At 37.4% G+C, this 12,079-nt stretch overlaps 1 long non-coding RNA gene across 1 annotated transcript in view; it reads left to right on the top strand.

Annotated features, from left to right (window-relative positions):
- LOC129468315 (uncharacterized) overlaps nt 1-8,718 on the top strand; it is a 281,703-nt gene extending 272,985 nt beyond the window's left edge. The window contains exon 4 of the long non-coding RNA XR_008652600.2: nt 8,636-8,718. This is a non-coding gene — a long non-coding RNA (uncharacterized lncRNA). The remainder of the gene's footprint in view (nt 1-8,635) is intronic.
- The last annotated feature ends 3,361 nt before the right edge of the window (nt 8,719-12,079 follow it).

Below are 12,079 nucleotides of genomic sequence, written 5' to 3'. Positions count from 1 at the left end.
ACAGCAAGGCCTCAGTAAATATTTACGAAATGAGTATGTGGGCAAAAATGTCTTTGTATCTTCATCATTTTACATCTTGATGAGGAGAAGTTTTATGATAATAGAGGAGAAGGGGAGAAGAAATATTAACATGATAGCATATAGATAATTTAAAGCTAAGAGTAATATACACATTTTAAAAGCTTGATTGCATTTTAGATTTTCCACTCAACATAAATCTAAACCTTCCTAGGAGAGACCAAGAATGTCCATAGGAACAGTCTCCTCCAGGATAAAGCCAGGAGGAAAGCCCTCATTGCCTAAAAGAACGAGCAGTGCCTGAATAAGGATGGAGCTCTGCCCTTGCCGAGGAGAACAAAGGGATAGAAAGGTCCAGAGGAAACACAGAACCAGAAAGGGAGCGTGGTCAGAGAGAGAAACTGCACTCGGGTTCCCAGTGAAGGCAGATGTGATGTGGGCTGAAAGACAGGCAACGGAGAAAGTTAACAAATTAACTGCTTCACTGTCTGCCCTCTAAGTTGTGATAATGAAAAGCAACAATGCCTCTCTCTTTAATAGCATATTGCTCCAGGGTGCAACTTAGTGCAACTTAGATGGGTTGCACATAAACAGAAAAGTTTTTACACTTCGTCCTTGCAGTTTTGAATATCCCTTGAAGATATTCACGATAGGAGAGAGACCAAGCGGTTAGAGCAGCTTTGGAAAGCCTGATTCTTGGAGAAGGGCTGCAAAGTCCCAGTGTCAACTCTAGAAATACAACAGAAGGCCCCACATGGGCTGGCCACTCTGAGGATGCGTCGTCTTTAACCAGGCTTCCTGGAGGCCCCTGTGGTTTATGGACAGAAAATCCATCCACTTCAAGAGCAGGACTACAGAAAGGTCTGCTGATAGAACCGTTTTGAAAGCCTGGCTTTAACTCATTCAGATTGAACCATGCTATGAAAGCCACACATCAGACAGCTTCTCTGGCTTATTCTTTGGGTGAACACATCTTGATTTTCCTTTGTCTAATCCGGAGGGTCTGATAGCACAAAATACATTTTTCTTTCCTTAGCTTTGTATTCCACAGTTTAGAACTTCAGTACAACCTCACTCACTCATGGACAGCCCATGTTCATTTTCAGGACTCTAGTAATGTGTCCCAAAGTGCAGCTCAAAACGCTTCCTGTCAGTTGCAGCCACATCAGGGCCTTCCCCACCTCCCCGCTCCTCCACCTCCCCACTCCACGGGTCCCCACTCCACGGGTCCCCACTCCTGTCCCCGCCCCCCGCTCCCCCACCTCCCCTCTTCCCCATTGTTCCCCCACCTCCCCACCTCCCCATTGTTCCCCTACCTCCTTATCTCACCACCACCCTACTCCCCCTCCCCCTCCCCCACTTCTCCACTCCCCCACCTCCCCGTTCCCCCACCACTTGGCTCCCCCACCACCCCGCTCCCCTACCTTGCATCCAATGCACAGCTGTTGCTCTTTTCAAATGTGAGGGAAATGCCAGGTGCTCCTACCACCAAGCCATCCCACTGCTGTCCTTCCCCCTCCACAGTTTTGGATAAATAACTAAATAAATCTGGCCATTAGTGTCTGCTTGTGTTACTGGTAGAGGGTGTCCAGGTTCTTGGCATCTTGAACAAAGAATTGCGCTTCCACTGAAGAGCAATACAAAGTCTTATTTATTCCTTCACCAATTGATGGACATTTGGAGTGTATCTATATTTTGGCTATTATGAGAATGCTACTTTGAACATACATGTGCTCATGATTGTGTAGACATATGTTTTTATTTATCTCGACTGGATAATTAGGAGTAGAATTCATGGGTCACTGGTGAGCTTATGTTTAACTTTGTAACGTTTTAATGGAACTGACAAACTATAGTTGACTTTTGTGTCTGCAGGTTTTGTATCTGCAGATTGAACCAACCTGGGATCAAAAATATTTGAAAAAAAACAAAAAAAATTCTTGTCTATGGAAAGTAACAATACACCAGTAAAAGTAATACACATTTAAAAATATAGTATAAGAACTATTTCCATAGCCTTTATGTTGTATTACGTATTATAAGTAATCTAGAGATGATTTAAAGTATAGGATATAAAGTATATCTAGAGATGATATAAAATACATATTTTGCAACTTTTAATGGCAAAAAGCGCAATTACTTTTGTACCAACCTAATATTTGTAGGGTTATATGCAAAGATCATGCCATTTTTTTTTATCAGGGGCCTGAGCATAAGCAAATTTTGGTATCCATGGAGGCCCTAAAACCAATCCCTCTTCCTGGGGGACAGCTTTATTTCCAAAATGGCTGCATCATTTTACATTCCTACAAGCAATATGAGGGTTCCAAATTCTTCAGTTTTGTCAAGGCGTTTTCTTTTTATTTTGTGTCTTCTTCTCCCCTCCTCCCACTCCTCCTCTCTCCCTCCCTCCCTCCCCTCTCTCCTTCCCTCCTTTCCTTCTTCCTTCCTTCCTTCCTTCCTTCCTTCCTTCCTTCCTTCTTTCCTTCCTTCCTTCCTTCCTTCCTTCCTTCCTTCCTTCCTTCCTTCCTTCCTTTTTTCCTTCCAGCATTTCCTTAGGGACTAATAATGCTGAACATTTCATGTGCGTATTAGCTGTCCATATATCTTACTTTGTAAAACGCCTATGCAAACATTTTGCCTACAGTTGAATTGGGTTATTTCTTTTCTTTATATTGAGTGGAAAGTCTTCTTTATATATCCTGGAGACAAGTTATTCAGTGCTCAGACATATAATTAGAAAATATTTGCTTCCATCAGATATATGAGTTTAAAATGTTTTATGTGGCTTGACCTTTTACTTCCTTAATGGTGTTTTTTAAGTCAGATGTTTTTAATTTTGATGGAGTTGAATGTACTAATTTTGTCTTTTTTTGGATTGTGTTATTGGTATAATCACTGATAGCTCTCTATATAACTCAAGGTAAATGAAAACTTTCTCCTTCATTTGCTTCCAGAAATTTTATAGCTTAGCTCTTATATTTAGGTCTAGAATCTATCTTGAAGGAATGTTTTGTTTGTGGCATGAGGTGAGAATCGAAATCTGTCCTTTGTACTTGGATATCAAATTGTTTCAGGATTATTTATTGAAGAGACTATCCTTTGTCAATTAAAATGTATTGAGCTTTTTGCTGAAAATTGGTCAGCCATAATGCAAGTTTATTTCTGAATTCTCAGTTATGTTTTGTTAATTCATATGTTTATCCTCATGCAAGTACCACATTATCTTAATTACTTTATATCTTTTACAGTAACTTTTAAAATTGTTTATTGTATCTCCTACAACCTCCTTTTCTAAATTGTTTTGCTGATTCTGTGTTTTTTGACATTCACTGTATATTTTAGCATAAGCTTGTCAATTTCTATAAAACAGCCTGCTGGGGTTTGATAGGAATTATGTAAAGTCTACAGATAAACTTGAGGAAAATTGCTATCTTAACCTCATTGAATATTCTAATCCTTAGCTTAGAATATCCACCCATTTATTCAGATTTTCTTCAATTTTTCTCAGCAATGTTTTGTAATTTTCAGTAAGCAAGTCCTGTAATTTTGAATATTAAATTTATATCTAAGCATATTATTTGATAATTCTGTGAATTATCTGTGAATGATGTTTTTAATTTTGTTTGAATTAGTAGTTGTTTATATATTGAAAAATTCATTAATTTTTGTAAAGTAATATATCTTGTGACCATGTTTTAACTCATTAGTGCTAGCATTTTTTTTTTTTTTTTTTTTTTTTTTTCTGAGACGGAGTCTCGCTCTGTCACCCAGGCTGGAGTGCAGTGGCGCAATCTAGGCTCACTGCAAGCTCCGCCTCCCGGGTTCATGCCATTCTCCTGCCTCAGCCTCTCCGAGTAGCTGGGACTACAGGCGCCCGCCACCATGCCCGGCTAATTTTTGTATTTTTAGTAGAGACGGGGTTTCACTGTGGTCTCGATCTCCTGACCTCGTGATCCGCCAGCCTCGGCCTCCCAAAGTGCTAGGATTACAAGCGTGAGCCACCGTGCCCAGCCAGTGCTAGCATTTTTTTAAAATGGATTACTTAAATTTTTCTATCTAAAAGATCATGTCATCTGTAAATAAAACATGTTATATACTTGGTTTTCTCCAATCTGGATGTCTTTAATCCCTTCCCTTTCTCTCTCTCTCTCTCTTTATCCTTCCTCCTTCCTTTCTCCTTTCCTCCTCCCTCCCTTCCTCCCTCTCTCCCTCCCCCTTCCTTCCTTCCTTCCTTCCTTCCTTCCTTCCTTCCTTCCTTCCTTCCTTCCTTCCTTCTCTCTCTCCTTCTCTGTCTTTCTTTTTCTTGTTCCACTGAGTAGAATCTTCTGTAAAATGTTGAACAGAGGTCATGAGAGTGGACATCTCTGCCTGATTCCTAATTGTGTGAGGTAGTGGACATTCAGTCTTTCCCAATTAAATATAATGTGAAGCACAGTGTTTTCACAGATGCTTTATATGAAATTGAGATAATTCCTTTCTTTTCTTAGTTTCTTGAAAATGTTTATTATAAATATGGGTTAAAGTTTTCCAAATGCTTTTCCTATATCTATTTTTTCTATTATATTAATATAATGTTATATATTTTTATTTTTAAATGTTATACCCAACCTTCTTTTGGAGAATAAATTTACTTTGTCTTGTTATTTTATATACTGGTGGACTAGGTTTGCTAATGTTTATTAGGATTTTGTGTCTATGTTAACGAGAGGTATTAAATTATAGTTTAATTATGTGTGTGTGCAATGTCTCTGTCTGGATTTGGTTTCAAGTTAATGTTGGCTTTATGGAATCATATGAATAGTGGACACTATTTGCTATTTTCTGAGCGGGTTTGTAAAATATTGGTATAGTTTACACTTTAGTTTACGGATTCGTGTGTGTGTGTGTGTCACATAGAATCGGGTATTAATTCACGATAAAAATTTTTTCTTAAAGTTTTAGTTATTGTAGTTTTCAAATCTGAAATTTTTACCAGGTCATTTAAAAAATAATTATCACAGTAACTAATGCTCTAGTTATTGAGCTATTTTCATCATGTTTTCTTTAATTCCTAAAAATGATTTTGTTTAGTTTTTTTCCCCAATATATTTAAAGTAGCTTGCTTAGATTTTTTTTTCCTAAGCCCAATATTTATGCCATCTCTGTGACAGTTTTTGTTACATGGTTTTGATTTGCTTTTTTTTTTAATAGTAGGAAAAACTTTACTGTTTCTTTCCTTGTCTAATAATTTTTCATTGGAACCTGAACCTTTTCATAAAATAATTCTACGTTGTGGATTCAGATCTTTTGTCCCTCAAGGATTGTTGTTGAGTTTTTGAATTCATCTTTTGTTTCTATAATGACTTGTGTGTACTAAATCTATAGATTCTCTTCCCCATGGCATGTGGCTGCTGATGTTTCTGCTCAGTTGAAAGTGTGTGTGTGTGTGTGTGTGTGTGTGTGTGTGTGTAGTCTTGTATCACTTAACAATGGGAATGCATTCTGAGAAATGCATTGTTAGGAAATTTCCACATTGTGTGAACATCATAGAGTGTGCTTACACACACCTAGATGGTATAGCATCTACACACCTAGGCTATATGGTGTAGGCTATTGTTCCTGGGCTACAAACTTGTATAGCATGGGACTGTACTGACAACTGTTGGCAATTGTAACACAGTGGTAAATATTTGTGTATTTGAATATATATGAACATAGAACAAAACATAGCAAAAACATGATACTGTAATCATATGGGACCACTATTATATATGCTGTCTGTGTTGGCCGAAACACTAAGTGGCATATGACTCTGTGTGTATGTATAATTATTACTGTTATTTTTTTGTCTGGCTTCCTAGGGTCATCTTTGTGTCTGAATAGCATATTGGCGAGCCAGTTATTAATCAAGGGTTGTGGTCTAACACCTCAAAACAATAAGTCTTCCATTGTGTGACAGTGGATCTGTGTGGGTCAGGGGACACTTTCAATGGTTCAGTAGGTTTTGAGTCTCTTCCTTCTTTAATTTTGTTGTGCATGCTCATATGTCTTCTACAGATAGTCACAGGCCAAAGTGAGGAATGTGTGAAGATCTTGGCCTCTCTGAAGTCTCATAGACATATGGAAGCTCACCAAGGACCCCATATCTGTCTAATTTCTTGGATGTCCCTGATAGATGCCTGAGGGTTCTGCCATTCTGTTTGCCTGAATCCATGCCACATCTTCATCCTTGCTGAGTCTCTTTTCTTCTGTAGATTCATCATCAATGTTGCTCTTGTTACTGATAGTGCTGCTTGAGCATGGCGTCTTACGTTGTTCTACTTCATATCAGGTCAGGCTCCTCTGGCAAAGACTTTCAGTTTTTTTCTCCTCTGGTAGAACTATCACTGTGACTCAGCTGTGGTGGGGGAAGGGCGAAGCCCCAAGTAAGGATGCCACAGGCTCCCACTCTTCTTACCCAAAATCCAGTTGTTTCTTTACAATAAACGACCACTTCTTAGTTCAACGTTTGCTTTGGTCAATTTCCAAAGTCCTGATGGGTTGATTGTTGGCAATAATGTCCAGTTTTATTACTTATATTGCCACACTGGAAGTCCCACCTCACAAAAGTTTTTGGTTTTGCTTTTTTACATTTTAAAGGGAGAAGTTCTCAGTACTGTAAACTGTAAACTGGCATTCCCGATGTGGCATACTATGTTCTTTGATAGTGAGTATGCATGGTCCTATGTCAGTAACGAGGAATTGAACCAATCTCACTTCAGTAAATTGAGAAGGAATTTCCCAGGAAGGTACAGACCTACCTCATTTGACTACACTTAGTTCCAACGTGCTTCTCACTGAAGGTTTGCAGCAACTCTGTGTTGAACAAGTGTACCAGTCCCATTTTTCAATAGTATGTGCTCACTTTCTGTCTCTGTGTCACACTGTGATATCTTCATAATATTTCAAACTTTTTCATTACTATTATGAAACAGACTATTACTATATCTGTTATGGTGATCTATGATAATCGATCTTTGATGATACTACTGTAATGGTCTTGGGGCACCATGAATTGTGCCCAAATACAATGGAAAACTTAATCAATAAATGTGTGTGTTATGAGTGCTCCATCACCTTGCTCCTCTTCCATTTTTCTTACTCTCCTTGGGCCTTCCTATAACCTTAGATAAAACAATATTGAAATTAAGCTAATTAATAACACTACAATGGCCTCTAAGTGTTCACGTGAAATGAAGAGTTTTGTGTCTCATTCCTCACTTTAAACCAAAAGCTAGAAATGATTAAGTATTTTAAGAAAGGCATGCCAAAAGCTGAGATAGGCCTCTTGCACCAAATAGCTCAGTTGTGAATGCAAATGAGAGGTTCTGTAAGAAAATTAAAAGTACTACTCCAGTAAAAACACAAATAATAAGAAACTGAAAAAGACCTATTGCTTATATGAAGAAAATTTTGGTGGTCTGTGTAGACGATTGAACCAGCCACACCATTTTCTTAAGCTACAGCCTGATCCAGAGTAAGGCCATAACTCTCTTCTATGAAGACTAAGAGAGGTGAGAAAGATGGAAAATAACAGTTTGAAGCTAGCAGAGGTTGGTTCAGGCAGTTTAAGGAAGTCAATGTCTTGCTCCAAATCTTCAAAGGACAGGCTGATTCTCTTGTTAGTGGTTAATGCAACTGATGACTTTAAGTTGAACTCATTGTTCACTTACAATTCTGAAAATTCTAAGACCCTAATGCTAGCTCTACTTGACATGTGCTCTATAAATGAAACCACAAAGCCTGGATGACAGCAACTGTTTACAGCATGGTTTACTGAATATTTTAAGCTCACTATTGAGAACTACTGCTCAGGAAAAAAAGGTGCTTTTCAAAATATTACAGCTTATTGACAATGTGCCTGGTCACCCAAGAGCTCTGAAGGAAATGTATGAGGAGATTGATGTTTTCACCACTGCTGATACAACATTTATTCTGAAGTCCAGGAATCAACAAGTAATTTTGACTTTCAATCCTTTTCACTTAAGAAATACATTTTGTAGCCCACAAGTGCTGTAGATAGTGAATCCTCAGATGAATCTGGGCAAAGTATACTGAAAAACCTTCTGGAAAGGATTTATCCTTTTAGATTCCATCAGGAACTTTCAGGATTCATGAGAGGAAGTCAAAATATCAACATTAACAGGCGTTTGGAAGAAGTCGATTCCACCTCTCATGAGTACTTGAGTGTTTCAAGACTTCAGTGGAGAAAATAACTGCAAACGTGGTAGAAGTGGCAAGAGAAGTAGAAATAGAAATGGAGCCTGAAGATGGGACTGAATTGCTGTAATCTCATGATAAAACTTGAACGGATGAGGACTTGCTTCTTACAGATGAGCAAAGAAAATGTTTTATTGAGATGGAACCCACTCCTGGTGAAGATGCTATGAACATTGTTGAAATTATAGCAAAGAATTTAGAATATTACATAAACTTAGTTGATAAAGCAGTATCAGAGTTTGAAAGAATTGACTGCAATTAAAAAAGTTCTATTTTGGGTAAACTGCTATCAAATAGCATTAGATGCTATAGAGAAATGATTTGCGAAAGGAAGAGTCAATCAATGTGGGAAACTTTATTGTTGTCTTATTTTCAGAAATTCCCACAGCCACCCCGACCTTCAGCAACCACCACCCTGATCCGTCAGCAGCCAGCAACATCAGTGTAAGACCCTCCACCAGTGAAATGGTTATTAGTTGCTGAAACATTTTTTAGCAATGAGTATTTTAAAATTAAGATATATAAACTTGAGACATAAAGCTACTGCATATTTAATAAATTTCAGCATAGTGTAAACATGCCTTTTGGAGGCACTGGGAAACCAACAAATTCTTGACTTGCTCTGTTGCGATGTTCACTTTATTGCTGTAGTCTAGAACCAAACCAACAATATCTCTGAGGTATGCCTGTATGTTTAATCTTTTATCTACAAAAAGTAGAAATTTTTCATAAATAGAAGGTTAAACAGACAAGTAAATACGTCACATCAGTCAGGAGGAACAGTTTGTGCAATGATGCAAATGCAAGTGAAAAGGCAGCAATGTTCTTTGTTTGCTAGTTTGTTTCTGATCAAAATGACTGGCTGGGGGTCTACTCACCAGAGATACACTTGCATAAGTCTTTAAAGAAAAGGAGATGAAGAATCAGGCATGTATATTTGAAACACTGACAGCAACATAGTTATCCAATGGAGGAAGCAAGTTGAAACAGATCTTCATGTCTGAAATTTATCTCTAGGGTTGTCTTCTTCTCTGAACCAAAAGTCCCATGTCAGGTTCCTGTGGAGAGAAACAGCTCACATTGAAACATGGAGGAGCTGCCTTTTTGATGAATTGCTTGCAGTGCTGAGCATAGAAAGCAGTATATTTCCACCCCAGGGCTCTTCCACCCAGACGCTGGTGGTCTCCTCCAGGTCCTCTCAATACGTCTGCTGATTTGGATCTAATCTCATGGCCTCTGACTGTCTGAAGTCTTTCTCCAACCTCAAAAATATTAATAAACTGTGAAGGAAATCAGGACTTTTATATATTTATTAGTGAGGTCTTTGCCATCATTTCTCCACATATCAGTTGTTCATCCAGACACAGATTTTCTGGATGGGAGAAATCACTGGGGCGATAGGAGCTGCTATCTAATGGGTCTAGCTTTGGGATTAGTTGACATTTCTAAGATCACCTTCTGGTATAATTTTTTGAGGAAATGATTTTAAAGCAAAATTTGATATCTGTAAAATGAACACTTGCCAATGTTTGAGAGCAAGAAGGATTTGTAAGCCAAATATAATGCTGTAACAAATTGATATAAATTGATTTATATTTATTTAGTGTAAGAAAGTCAGAGTACATTGTAGAAAATGCATTTATGTTAAAATAAGGAAATACTACTACTAATAATAATAATCCTGACACCGTATAATCTTGGTCCCTTGACCACGTGACCAAGTGGCATCATGGCATCAGGCCTTACTGAAGTCAAGTCTTCTTACTTTTTCTTCTCGAAATAAGTCTGACTTTCAAAATCCGTTAATGAATCTGATGTTATATTTTTTTACTTACTGGTTGGGCAGTACTCTTTTAGGCTAAGTCAAAACCATTTATTTTTGTGGAAATATCTAAGATCACAAATGCAATTTTGTTTAATTTATGGACAGATTTTACTTTGACTTTGGAATTGAGGTGCTATTATAACAAATAGGGACTTACAGAACAACAAAAATTAAATTAAATTGTAATCACAGGTCTAGGGTAAGGAAATTAAAAGGAACAGAATGTTCACTGAGTTTCAGGGCTGCAGATGCAGATACAAGCTGTAGCAAACCTAGCTGTGTCATCGATCCCAGTTAAGGAAGTTGACATACTACCAAATTTTACCTTTACTGTGTAATTTACAAACAAATTTGTTGACATGCAAATTATAACTTGTCCTGAAAATGTCTTTCACTAATTAAAGCTTGCAGAAGCCTGGGAAGGGCTGAATAATTAATACAGTGCTGGCATGTTTTTTAGTTAAGTGGAGTATTACCAAATTAGATGTCAAGATTAAGGAAAATGAACTACTTAAAAACACATTTTAGTTTTTTTAACTCTCTTTACTTTTGAAATATATTCTGAGGAACCTTCCGCCAGGAGGAGAACATGAACTCTTAAGTACCAGGAATCTGCTAGATGCCACATCACGTGCAAGCGGTTCCCGTCTTGTTTGCCCTCAGCTCTGTGTTGGCCACAGCAGCTCCATCTGTAGCCCAGCCAGCCACAGTGTTCAGACTACGTTGGCCATGATTCATCTGCCATCGCATTGGTTACATAATGGCAGGGTGAGGTGAAAAGAACATAGGATCTAGAGTGAGATAATCCTGGGCTCAAATTCTCACATCTTCATGTATTAGCTTTGTAACATTGGAGTGATTACTTTCTGAGCTCTCTGAATATGTGCTGATTCATCTATAAGTCATTACAGGCATCATATAGGTTGAATAAGAGAATCTAATCAAACACCATAGTGACTACTCCAAAAACTCTCTCTCCATTTTGTTTAGTTTGGGCCATGTATATATTAAACAGGTAACAAAATTATGCACTTAGTAATGAATAGGGAGAATGACGTAGAACATTGCATTAGAAAGAAAGCTTGCCACTTGTAAGGATCTTTAGCTTTGAAAACTAAGTAGATGTATCCATTTTATTCTAGAAAATGAAATAATTGCTAATGATATTATGGTATAAAATATGAAGATTTTAGCAAGTAATAATAATTATAAAATTTTCAAACAACTATCACTATCTGACTCATTTTCATTTGTAGATTGAAGAGGCTTTATTAGGTATGCGATAAAAGAGATTTCTGCCTGTTGGATGGGATTGGCTAAGCACCACTAAGTAATAATTATTATAATGATGGTAGCTAAGCACCAGTTGAAATATATTTTGTTTAACTTTGTATTCCACAGCATCTGGAAGTTCCTGCTATGTAGTAGACATTAAACAAATATTGTTGATTTAAGTTCATGGACTTCTCCTTTATCACTGTTAGCACAGCTCTCATGATCCACTCTCTTCCCACTCCAAGAAAATACATGTACGTCTATAGGCCTGAGGTTCTCCTAGAGAAAAAGAGATTAAGTTTGTCAATGCAGACATTTTTTTTTACTATAAGGAAGTTTTTAGTGTTATCCTGTATTAGAAGGAAAAATCTTTTGTCCTAAAAGTGTAAGACTATTTTTGTGTATGTATGTATGTATATATGTATGTGTATGTACATATGTATGTGTTTGTATTTGTGTGTGTACATATTTATGTACGTGTGTATGTGTATTTGCAAGGCATATAATCGAATTTTCTCTGATGGAAAGAATATTAAATTTTCATATAATAGAGCCATTTTATCTTTATAGTGATAAAGAACATGCAATTGTAAATATTTTGAGGAACACATGTTACACCCTAATCACCTTTAATCTAGGGAAAAAGGGCTGAAAAAAGGCTGGCAGAAGGTGAGCCAGGGCTGTCCTAAGAATGAATAATCCATCTGCAAACAACCTACA

Source organism: Symphalangus syndactylus, chromosome 18, assembly GCF_028878055.3.
Source record: "Symphalangus syndactylus isolate Jambi chromosome 18, NHGRI_mSymSyn1-v2.1_pri, whole genome shotgun sequence".
Lineage (NCBI taxonomy): Eukaryota > Metazoa > Chordata > Mammalia > Primates > Hylobatidae > Symphalangus > Symphalangus syndactylus.
The sequence above is the reverse complement of the archived record's forward strand: the minus strand, read 5'-3'. Positions and strand labels throughout refer to the sequence as shown.